Raw genomic sequence first — 12,497 nt, 5'->3', positions numbered from 1 at the left:
ATTCCGATATTGGTTCCTCTTTTTGGTCATTAGGAAGATGTAGTGTCGGAATCTTCTTAATATATTTCAATTAGGGTAATGATCAAAATCTTGAATTTCATTTATACAATAATCAATCGATATGAAGTATAAAAAAAAGTTTGGTTTCAAACTTCTAGATAGTAGTAAAGATACCATCGGAAAATTCATATTGCCGGCCAATCGGTATAATTATAGTTTACTGCGATACATAATAACATAATTTATATTTATTAGGATTCCAAGTATCGAATATTTGAAGGTAACTGTATGACCAAAGCCATAAAGGTGATAGGAAATCTAATGATACATTTCAATTTCCTAGTGTAAAAATACTTTTGTATATCGAACACAGAATATAAATGGAATTTTAATCCCTTGTTAATTAGCGATATTCACGGAGTAATTACGATTTAATTTACATAGCATTATTAAAATGGTAATTGCGGGACCACCGGAATTCGATAAAATATATGAAATTATAATTATACGATTATTACTGCACAAGTTAATGTATTTCCTATTCGTATAAATCCATTTAGTGTCCCACAGGTCTTCGTATAAATTTTAGCAATATTTCATATAAATTTCATCTGTGCTCCATGCGTTTATTAAAAAATTGTGAAAAATTTAACAAAATCCTAGTAGAATTGGAAGAAAAAATAATAATGGATTTGCTATAATGTATAGATAACATAACATATAAATAAATTAGATAAACTAAATTGTATTATATTATATGTTAATGCAGTTTAGGTTTATCGAATTAATACTTCATTTGTCGAATAAATTTAACAGTGCGATAATGAGGTGCGTATTATGAATAATGTCAACATTATTATTGAATTTATTCAATAAACAAATTTTCTTATTTAGTATATTGTGTAATTAATGGCCGATTCGATAAATCAAAAGGAAACGAGAATTTATCAATTGTTGCGTCATATTGCATTGAAAGCAAATCAAATTATCGCGTACATGTTTTATCAGTTACTATTTTTATTGATACTCTTTAATAAAACTTCTATTCGCCTATATCTCTCGTTCATTTCTAGATTTCAAATATTTAAAAAATTAAATTTTAGATACAGATGTGTTTTATTCTATAAATATAATAATGAAATCTCTACTCTGGATATTCTGTGTACATTTGTCATCATTAAAAACATAGAATCAAACTAGAGATGTATCTTAACTTTTAAATATTATGACAAGTTCTTCAATTATTAATTAACTAAACAATAAATGTATTTGTTCTCGGTAAAATTGGCTGCGCATAATGTCTTTTTTATAAAATAATCAGAAACAATATGCTTCAATTACCAATAACTAATAAAAAAGGAATTTTTTAATAATCCGGAATATATTTAATCCTGGAAGGATTAAAGTTCCCATAAATGTATTAACATGTTTCATAACATATCAAATTATGATCCACGATCTAATTACTTTTATCAATAAAATACTTTAGGCATGTTTATAGATAGAAACTTGTGATATTCCTGTGTATAGATTTTAATGCAAACGTCACGTTTACCATCTAAGACGATATACGACAGCTAAAAAATTAAAGAGACGGTAAAGAGATCGTAAAATTATCCAGAAGACTGAATTAATGGCTTCGCTTGTCGAGAAATCTTGGAATTCCGTCTTAATTCAGTTAGAGGTACAATCACACTGCATTATCGCGTCGAACGCTAATTAATTGTCAGCATTCTAATGCGGGTGACTCAAAGGATCGCCGACGATTCCTATCCGATACTAAGAAGAGACCTGCGCGAGAAAATTCATTGACACGAACTCGTTAAGTACCAGTGCAAACAGGCAAACCCTTAAATTTACATCGTTTTACTATTCGTACGACGAATACAAATTGTGTCATTTGAATATTCTTTTAATTTTTTTTTCTTTTAATTTTTCTCGTATACCAACGTGTCTATGATTTTGTTAAATAAATCTAAAAATGTAAAATATTTAACAAAGGAAGTTTTTACTCACTCGTTATATGATACTTCTCGTAAGTTTCATGACCCTGGACAATAATTGGCATAACTCTTACCTGTAACGAAATAAACAGAAATATATATATACATCAAACATTTACTTTATCAATTATAAAATTCGATTCATACTTCTCATTATTCAATACACAGAGTTGTACGATAGAAGCTACAGGTATAAACAAATTTTGTATAGTATGGAAGATTAGTATACATTAAACATTTATTAAAAACTAATTAAATTAATGTTGGTAGCAATCGTTCGTTCTAAGATATATTATTGTTTTTGTTCATTATTTTCGTCAGATACTATCGTATGTCGTAAACAACATTATCACGTTTAACATATCACGTCCAGTTTCATAAGCTATCTATATATATTTCATCACAGAAATAATGTAAATATTTTCTATCAATAAGCAAAATAATGAATAAAGAAATTCGTGCGTAAATAGATTGGTGTTCAATATCTCGATTATCTCAGAGCAGAATCCTCAAACACGTAGACAAACGCACCTCATTTAGCCATATAGTTACAATCTCTTAAATCGAATCATTTTCAAGGAATAAAACGAAGAAGGACTAAACCTAACATGTCAATTCAGGAAGACGATAGAAACCGTTAACCAATATCGAAAACCTCGAAAGATCTTAGAGAAACGAGAGGCATCGATCCTGGCCGCATAATTTCTCTGTGAGGATCGCCGAGCCACGGTATCCCAACTCGAGATAGCTTCCGGACTTTGACTTTCATGGATCCCGATACGCGCGGAGCTGGCAAAGAAGAATCAGGGAAGGAGGGAACCAAGAGTCCCGTCGCCGTTCTTATTTCCCTTTTTCCTCGCCTTTTATCGGAGGGAAACGAGGATACTCATTTCTATGCACCACCGGGGACGGAGTTGGCCTGGCCCGTGCGCAGACCTCGGTCTGTCCTTCGTGTAACGGCTTCATTATGCGACATCTGCGATCTTTCCGGGCGCACGACCCGGATACGTAGCCGGCCAACAAGCCGAGAAGGCCAGCTTTTTCTTAATTTTGCTACGGGAAGGCTCTCTATCTCTTCTCTTCTTCCTTCTTGATCCATTGGAAAGCATCGCGAGAAAGGACACGAGGTCCCTAAGGACCATTCCCTGTGTCCTTTGTAGAGGCTTTCGTCTCTCCTTCGTAGCCTTCCAGTCTTTGTATCTCTCGTGCTCACTCCACTTACGTCATCGAACGTATACGTCGTTTGAATCGTGTCGAAACGTATTTTCTGAGGAAACACTTTCCTCCAGGGACCATTGTGTTTCTTGCCGAGGGAAATCAATTAGGGCAAATGCGATGGAACATCGTTTGGAACATGATGTAGGATGGGAGATGGTGGCTGGTCTTGCTCTAATTTCTCATGGTGGTTTGTTCGGTTCTAAAAATACGGAATTTATCTATATCGAATTTGGTATACGATTATTTAAGAAATGGACCGATCAACTCTATGAATTGGAAATTAAAGTGATTTTGCAAAGGTTATTTTGTTTAATTTGCTTTAGAATTCACTGTTATTTTGCTTTCTTCTTCTTATCGAAGATGAAATTGTGCAATTGAATCCTTCGTTTCCTGAGGATGAATACTAATGATGAATGATTTAATATAATAAAATTCCGACATTTACAAGTTATATATATTTTTAAATATGTCCGACATATATATTCCCGCGTCACATTTTCTAAAAATCGCATTCCATTCATTACTAGCATTTCCATTGTCATTGCAGAATTACTCTTACACCTACTTTCCATGAAATCCCATATTTCTATTCGAATTCTCCCCATGTTCGAACGTCGATAAGCAAATCGCTCGCCACTTTCCACGTTCGAGTCCCACAGCAAAAAATGGGAAAGAAAAGAACAAACACGGACAATTGGAAGCGACACTCAGCCGCGAAACTCGCTATTCCACGGGCCAGTGTGATCGCGCGTATCCTCCTCACGCGCTGAATCACGGGTCATGAGCTCTCGAAATCCTGTTTCGCGGATATGAGGCCGAGGAGGACGTGCCTCCACTCGTCGTGATGAGTTCGCCTGCGAAGAGAGGGCTGATTATTCGAGCTTAATGGAGCGGAGGGATGGAATCGGGAGGAGGGGGGGGGGGGAGAGAAGTTCAGCGCAGACTGGGCGTTTAATAGCGAGTACGAAACGACGCCAGGACCGTCGATCGATAAAAGTGGCCAGTTTATTTTCCAGGGGCAACGCGTCTCTCCGAGACCCTGAGCCCCTCCCCTTCCGAAAAAAAGTAACCGGCCAAAGTAGGAAGGAAGAAAGAGGAAGAGGAAGAGGAAAAATAGAAGAAGCGTACTCGACCTCGTCGCGGGCACCCACCGTTCAAGAAATTGCTTGTCTTTTTTCGCTTAGTCGGCTAATTTCAGCCGGTGGATACCGCCGAGGCGTACTTGGCTACAGACTTGCCTAAAAGAACGCGAAAAGTAACTCTGGCGCAGCTTCTCATAATTAGTTCCGATGAGCCATACTCCGCTATTTCCCTATATCTCGATAACCTCGGCTAAAGGTTTGCGATGAGGAAATAGGAGGCGGAAACTGTTCTTTGAGGGTTACGTTAGGATTGTTAAGAGTTTCTTAAGGTGGAGGTGAAGATGAAGCAAACTCCCGATTACTCGGCCACATACTTATCAGCATGATAAAACTTGACCGGCGGAAAAGACATTTTACGATCATTTTTGTTCGATCGGCTAAATACATTTTTTAACAAATATACATATATCTATGTAAATTTTGAGAAAGACCTCATCGAATGTCGAGGCTCATTGACACGATGAATTGTTTAAATATTTTTGTTATTTCTGCGTGATATATATTTGCATTGAATATCTTGTAATTTCTACATACATTTTCAGAGTCGTTAAAAATTTTACCAATATAATCGTGTTTCGAAATTCCAGAATGTTTCACGCAATATGCATAATATATTTATAAAGATTTACAGGTATTTCAATATTTTCATGGACCAGTATTTCTATAAAAATAAATCTCCGTATCTTTGTAAAAATCACACTGCAGATAAAAGGACACGTTTGCCATTATTTCATCCTTTAAACATGTAACATGTACAAGAGCCAGCAATACGCGTTGATTCGAGTCATCGATGAAACATCACAACGGCGCATCGAAAGCTCAGTTGTGCAGCACGATGATACAGTGATACAGATAGCCGCCGGATGCGGCGGAAACTAAACGCTGGCGCACCGGAAATGATGCCGACCACCTCCGTGCACTTCCTCTTTCCAGCAGGGACGAGGGGAAATTTGATCGCGTCCACGTTACATACCAAAACCGACTACTGGCCCATTCGTCTGGCGATTTCGTCCTGGCTGCGGGAATCGCTGGATCATACGTGTACTCTTTTCGATCCTCCAGCTTGTCATTTTACTTCTCCCGTGTTATTTATCGTTAGCCGGTTTATTGAACGCTTTTGAAAAATCTCTGGCCAGTTCTTTAATCCCTCAAATTATATTTTAAACAAAAATCTTTTTTCATTCTAAGTTTTGAACAATGAAATTGTCTTATATCGTGGAATTCTGATTTCTTATGTGACGATGATTTTTCTAGTGTTGTGAAAAGATGCGAAACAGTGAGTGATGTGTAAAATACAAGTACAAAAATGTACTTGTAAATCGAAACCAAAGTTAAAGTAGATAAAATGAATTTTCGCATTTATTTTCTGAATCTGACTGAAAGTAGCAACTTTTTATTCCTTTTTTGCTTTATCGCTCTTTTATTGCGAATATCAGATAGTATCTTATTCCTGTCTTGGATAGGAGGAGATTCACTCGATTCTTTCTACAGTGTAGAATGTGAAAGGAAACTCTAACTCGATTATAAAAAATAATCAGTTCAATGAATTAATAAATGCAACGTATGATTAAATATAAAATTTACGTCAAACAATTTCGTTTCAAATTGAATCTTCTTGCTTTTCAACGTTACTATTTATTTACAATCTTCCAATCAATCTAAACCGAAACAAGCTTTATAAAATCATCTTTATAGATGTAACACTGTGTAATTTGAAAATTTAACATATTCTCACGATTTAACCGTATTAAAAGACAAACAGCTACAATATAGTCTCCATTAACCATTGCACCAGTGTGGTTCAAGGAAACCACAATCGCTACGCCTTTTCTATGGGTTAGGGGAACAGGTTCCCCGTTTAAAGGGGTTGAAATCGAATTGAATCGAACAGGCCAGGGGAAGCATAGTAGGTCGCTGTGAAATGTGAACGGAACTTGGCGGCGAAACGGGAAGATGTTTATCAGGAAAATAGACGATCGCAGTTCTCCGCGGAGTTTCATTGAATAAGAGCGCGAAATAAGATTTACCGGGGCAGAAAGTATTCTTTATGGAGGCTTCGATCAGTAGTAAACGCGGCTTTGCCTCTACTTGGATATCCTGTCGAATTCTCTCAGCGAAAAGGACTACCTAAAAGATTCTACTGACCTAAACGATCGCCTTTATCAGGTCGTCCATAGTGGCGAAACTCGCGCTGCATAAATCCGCGAAGCGGGACGAAAATAAAATTCGATGAACTGGAAGAAGCAGGTAATGTTGGTCCAGAGCCAGAACAAAATATTTAGGAGAAAGAGGTCACGTTGGAAATTTTTTCCCCGGCCAAATACCAAATGAAGTAAGATAAAAAAGATACAATTGCAAGGGATTTGAATTTAACCATTTTATGAAGGAAATTTCTCCCTTTCTACTTCTTTTTTTTTTTTGTCGTTTCAGTTTAATTGTTACAAGATTTTTTTCTGTTCGAAGCTCGGTTCTTTGGTAAAATTTCTTTCACCTCGGTGCTACTTTATGATTTCATATATATGTACGTGAAATATGTTTTAATTATAATGTAGCTAAAATAAATCCATAAAGAATGTACGTTTCACAATTTTAACGTCAAATAAAAATGTCCAAGATTAACTCATCGGACAGCAAGTAATGAAAAGGTTTGTCATAAAATTAGAAACACATAAATTTCTTTAAATTTCATAAAATTATAAAATCTAGATGGAGAAAATAGCGAAGAAAAAATATTAAACGAACGTTTGGAATCTTCGTTCGTAATTGCAGTGTTAGAAAACAAAATTCGATAACGTAATAGATTGTAAAAAATAAATTGTAAATGAAATTTTGCGATAATGTAACGTTTGCCCTTAGTGGATTAATTAAGTTGATCAAAGACTCATAAAATACAGTCGAACTCATTCTGTCCGCCTCCATTAGAAAAGATACACAGAGAGGAAAAACATGATTTACTCGGAGTCTGGTCCCGACATTCAGTGACGTGTTCAAAGCGGTAGAAACCGCGATCGTTCAAAGATACAATTGATTGTCCTGCACCATAAACATCTCTACTATGTCAGTTTTATCGAACGCTAGCTGGACGTTTATCGACGAGCATCGCTCGTCATCGCTCATCGTGAAATCCTCCGGAGACATGCGTGGCATTCGCGACCGCACGTACGATCATTTTTCAGCATCGTTATCGATAGATCTACTCCGAGCCCTGATCGGAAACGTCGTCTCCGTGGGAGGCAGTGACCACGAAAAAGGCGATTTTCAACCTGATGACGCAAAAAGCATAGTCAAGCTTGACTGTATTTTTCTTTATTCATTTATTCATCAATTCCAAAGATATAAGTGAGTCTGTACGTAAAAAAAGAAATCTATGTATCTTGCAATGTAAATTTTACTATACTGTATATATATAGTGAAATAAAAAGAGCATATATACAATAAAAATATAGAATTCGTATATTTCTAATAAAGATTCAACACAATCAAATTAATTAGCTTCAAGTAAAACGGAAAACCGTAAAAATTAAGATAGATGTTCACAAATACAAAATTTATGTATATATATATAGGTATGTCTACGTTTCACGTATGATAAATTAATAATTAATTAATAATTCTTCTCGGATACGTGACAAAACAATTGATTAATCTTCACGGTCCACGTTGTTTTCGCCTCATTAACTCCTTGTTCGAGTTCCCGGTTCACGCTCGGAACAAAAGTTTCCGTAATTGAAATAAAATGTTGGCAATGGGAGTAGCGTTCAGCGAAATCGTCGAAGGTTCATTATCGCGGCAATGAAAACGGAGCCAAAGCAACCGAGCCATTAACGGAACCGTTGGAATCGACGTAACCGGCCAGAACGATTCTGCACGGGTTAACCTGAAACGACCAGCGAAAATCCTTTCTGTGAGGGGTACTTCAAGAGATCGACGATCATTAAAGTCGACGTCGGCCACTTCACATGCGATACCAACCCTGTGTATTAAAAAATATTCCCTTAAGAACTATAATAACGTTCGCTTTTATATTTCACGCTTTAATCATCAACGACTACATCTTTGCAAGATCGTAGATTGTATTTCGCACCTTCTTCTTAAGTATATAATAAAAGTTGGAATGAAATACCCTAAACTTAAATAATCTAACTTAAATTCAATTCAAATGTTACGGTTATCTGTGGATCAACAATATCAATCGAGTATTAAACAATCTATTATACGCTTCATTATACTTACACAATTTTCGATTATACACACGTTAATATATAATATCAACAACAAACATCAGAATAATTCCTCGCAACAGTAACAAAATGCACAGACATGGGAATACAAAGCGTACCCATACTGAACATGAGATCTTTACTTTACAAATTGATTTTATTAAAAGACGAAATTTCCAAATTTAAGCTTCCTACCATTGGCGTGTAAAACCTCACGTACCTCTAGAAATAGTATCGATGCGGGAACTTTATGCACAAAAGCTAATGTAAAGTCATATAATCCATTCATGAGGTTTTTTCGTTTCAACTTAATAGAAAAAGAACCTGACACAAGCTCTCGACAACAACTGTCGACAAAACGGGAAAAATGGAAAGAAAACGGTGTTATCAATTCTACGACAGGAAACATACGTAACGTTAACGCCGAAAACTGCAGTTGGGCGAAAACGAACTGACTGATCGATGCATCGTGCACACAGAATCCAATCAACAATTATCGGTCGCGAACTTAATCGGCACCCTGCTCTCTCAATTTCCTTCGTTATAATGAATACCAAAGCTTGTGCTCGTTCCGTTTTGAATTTCAATATCGACGGATATTTCCGATCTGGCCGGATGCACCACGATAAATAAACGATAAAGTCGCTCAACTGTGAATCCTGCAGTCGTTTCATCCCTTTCCATGGTTAAACCGTATAAATCAATTAGCGAATCGGTCTGATAATGATAACGGACGACCGACCGGGCGAAAACGTTGCTCGTCGAATGTCGAGCATCTTTCGACGCTAATTCGCTTCAAAATGTTGCCTTTAAACGATCGCCTCTGTGTTAGTTGTTCGCCCTGAGCAGATGTGCACTTTCCCTCTCGTCGACAATGCTTTTCAACGTTACCAAGAAACGACGAGAATCTCGTTTATTCGACGTTCAACGCTGATTTCTCTTCTAGATCGGAAGACAACTCGTAGTTTATATTTGCTCTGCGTCGATGTAGGATTTTATTATTGGGATGATTTGTTGGGTGAAATTTTATCGTTTAATGGAGATTTACGATAAGCACGGGTGGAAAGTTAAGTTAAGAGGATTAGAGGTTCTATTTTATTGTTGGGGATTATATATTTGACATTTTATATGACGCAGGATATTTTGATTATTGACGTACTTTTGGCAAAATAGTTTTCAGAATATCATTAAGTCTGTGAATATAAAACGTTATTTCTAAGAAGCTTGCCCATTAATCGTCAATTATTTCAGAGACGAAGAAATTTTCTAGAAATTATGTATATTGGATGTTGAGATCGTATTAAAGCAAACGGAAATTACTTTGACTAAATATACGATGTTTTAAAGGAATTGCTTTAATTAATTATATGATGTTTGAAGGAAACTACGTGCGATTAAATTTTTATTTCATATGCACTAACGTAATACTTAAATTTCTTGGTTCTTCATTCTTGCTGGAACTCTTCCTGACCCACATTCAATTTATCGTCACGCAATGGTCTCACAAAAGTAAATACGTTCTCGAACTCGATCGTTTCGAGTCAGATCCAGCGTGTCGGTGGTAAAATTTCGAAACCGCGGGTATCCATGGCAGGCCGTGAAACCTGAAATACGACACACTTAACCGGGCCAACAGTTCTTGGCTGATATTATTGCCGCTCTTTTATCTCTCGGGTTCGCCAACTGCCGTCTTCCTCGTCTCCCCTTCGAATTAATTAACGCCGAGACGCGGCGAGTATAATTTCATTTCTGTTTTAATTACAGTCCAGCTTCCGTACGCTTTCTCGAATTCTCCGACAAGAGCTTCCTTTCTTTTCTGGATTTCCGCTTTTATCAGGGCGTAGCTATCCTGACTTTGTCAGATCAGTAGACCGCACGAACTATGGCAATCTATAAGATCGGAAAATCACTAATTTCATTTTTGTTACAAGAACCATTCTTAGAATTAATAAAATAAAAAAGTTATTGAATAATAAATAGAAATTCTAAAAATCGAAATCGATTATGATTTTTTTAGGAAAATAATAAGTTTATCGTTATAACCAGATTGGTTCGTGCTAGATTATGGCGAAAAAAAAAATAGTAAAATACTATAGCGCCTACAGTGATAAATAGATAAAACAAAATGTTTCATCCTCCTCGTAACCTCAAAACCTTTCTTACTGTCTTTACCAATTCTGAGTTTGCATCGAATATTTTCTCCATTTCAAGCCTTCTTCTCCTGAAACTCTTCTCTTCTCTTTTAGAAGTTTTCCTCGACCTCCGTCTTGTGACGTTTTGTGATACACACAGGTTAAGAGAAAGGGCAAAGGAGGCCACTTAAAGTTACCTCATGGAACGACACTTTTGCCCGAAGTTCCTGTATAAATTCCGCTTTCGGCCGAACGCCACGGTAATCCGCGAAATATTTCTCGTCGGAGACTGCGATTCCCTGACAAAGTTATTTGTTGGCCCCTGTGGAGCCGCGGTCGTCCGCTTTCTTCTCGACCTTCGTAGCTGTTTGCGACAACGAAGGGGAAAAGGAAGAATTACAAGAATACGTACTTAAAATTTTTCAGTTATATTATTTTTAATAAAATACGACCGCTAAAACGGGATCAATTTAATTTTCGGTTAACGGTATTGTAATATTAATCGCTGTTCGATGCAAATAATTCTGACGATTCAAATAAATTTCTATTCTAATTAATGGATATTTCTTTCAGATTCTGTTATTACAAATTACATCTATTTCGTATGTTCTCGTGGATGTCGCTGTTAATTCATTTTATACCAACGACAAATTAGTTTAAAACATTCAAGTGCTTAGTATTTCACCAAATTTATATTTGGATAAAATCTATTTTCTATTTTTTATATCTTAGTTCCTAATATGGTGATCGACAGTACTTTCCGACATATAGACTTTATACTTTCGATTAGGTCCAAATTAAAAAACGATATTACTTTTTATACATATACGTCCTATTTATTTTATAATGTATCAGTACGGAATTAATTAAAAGATTAGGAAGTATTGCGATTGAGGATATGTTCTTCGATATTCCATTTCATTTTTTGATCAAATTTATCCCCGAATAAAGTTCTTCGATTCTTACGTTATTTTCTATCGTATCGTTTTATGCAGCTGCGTTATATTTATTTCTTACTTTTCTTTTTAAGATTGCTGTCCATTAAGGGTACTTTATCGCGCGCTAGACGTCATATCTTGACCGAATCTCGCCACCAATTTCCATTTATTTTATACGTTAGTACACATCGCACTCGTCACGATATTTCTTAGAACTACAAAAATGACAAAGAAGCATGTGGCTACGATTCTACGAACTTTTTACCATTTTGGAAACGCGTGTTTCTTCGAGATTCCCGTATTTGTCGATCGTTACCCGGGCACGAGAAGACAATTTAAAACAACATCACCTTGGAACTCGCGCATTCCTTTATTCATCGTCTGATAGTCGTTCCCTCTCTTCACGGATCTGGGAACGAAGATCTTAACGTCGTCACGCAAAGCTCGAATTTCACGGGCAATTTTTCTCGTTCCAGTCACGTACTTTACGATTGCTAATGACACGGGCTCACCGGTCTCCAGACGCGGTGATTCGAAATCGAAATTCTAAATGAAGCTCGCCGCGCTGCCTCGTTAATCCTCTAATTCGACTCGAAAGCCGGCCACTGTCCTCTTAATTTACTTGTTTCATTACGTACAGCGGCTCGTACAAACTCCTGTGAATATAAATATCACGTAATATGCGGAATATGAAACTTCAAGAAATCAATGGTTACTGTTAATAGATTTATATGTATGTATATAACATTCTGGGTTTTAATAGGTAATTACATAAACACTTGAGCAGTGTGTTTTGCATAGAATCTACATAGCGGATGGTTTAATTAAGCAGGAATTTATATGG

General features: G+C 36.3%; 1 protein-coding gene and 1 long non-coding RNA gene across 2 annotated transcripts in view; one reads left to right on the top strand and one right to left on the bottom strand.

The window, feature by feature from the left end:
• The window catches only part of LOC100646409 (mannosyl-oligosaccharide 1,2-alpha-mannosidase IA), a 702,484-nt gene that overhangs the window by 375,324 nt on the left and 314,663 nt on the right, over positions 1-12,497 (bottom strand). The gene's annotated exons all lie outside the window — the stretch shown is intronic.
• The window catches only part of LOC110119253, a 124,996-nt gene that overhangs the window by 110,653 nt on the left and 1,846 nt on the right, over positions 1-12,497 (top strand). The gene's annotated exons all lie outside the window — the stretch shown is intronic.

Source organism: Bombus terrestris, chromosome 4 (genome assembly GCF_910591885.1).
Source record: "Bombus terrestris chromosome 4, iyBomTerr1.2, whole genome shotgun sequence".
Lineage (NCBI taxonomy): Eukaryota > Metazoa > Arthropoda > Insecta > Hymenoptera > Apidae > Bombus > Bombus terrestris.
Note: the sequence above shows the minus strand (reverse complement) of the source record. Positions and strands in the feature narration are given on the sequence as shown.